Source organism: Pollicipes pollicipes, unplaced genomic scaffold, assembly GCF_011947565.3.
Source record: "Pollicipes pollicipes isolate AB1234 unplaced genomic scaffold, Ppol_2.1 Scaffold_4881;HRSCAF=5763_pilon_pilon_pilon, whole genome shotgun sequence".
NCBI lineage: Eukaryota > Metazoa > Arthropoda > Thecostraca > Pollicipedomorpha > Pollicipedidae > Pollicipes > Pollicipes pollicipes.
The window spans coordinates 28,309,669-28,310,280 of NW_023596576.1; positions in this window are offsets into that span (position 1 = coordinate 28,309,669).

Here is a 612-nt window from a genome sequence, read left to right on the forward strand (position 1 = left end):
TCATGCCTCTGTACCAGCCAGCATAATGAGTTCGAGAAAGGCTTGTCAACAGCTGTACGGATATGTTGGATGAGTTCGCGTGCAGAAAAGCGTGCAGGCAGTCTGTAAAGCGCGCGAAGCTCTTCCCTGGTAACATTCATTTCTGACGATGCTCTTCAACTGATGGTTTCCTGACTTTTCCATCGACACACCATGCAGCAGAGCCGTTTTCTGCACTGAGCCAACTTTTATGCCTAAGTTGCCGGGCACTTTGGCAAAACATACGCGACAAAGTACCTGCTAAGCTAGGCGCTACAACGGCTCAGCGCCTGCGCAGGCCGAGTGCACGCGAGTTCAGCGGCCCGCTTCGTGCGGCGGTCGGCCGGCGGCGGCCCGCCCGGACACCTGGACGGCCCGCGCCTGTCAGAAGGCTGAGCAATGACCCAGTGTCAGACCAACTGGATGGGCCGGCAGCAAAGGCTGGTGGGCTTGTTGTTACAGCCTTTGTATGCTGAGGGATTCCCAAAGCGTGGGCGAGGGTTTGAGATCCTGAACTGGGCGTGAAATAGAGTGATAATGCGGCCACCACACCGTTCCGATTTCACAGAAACGGCAACGCAACGTGTCATAATG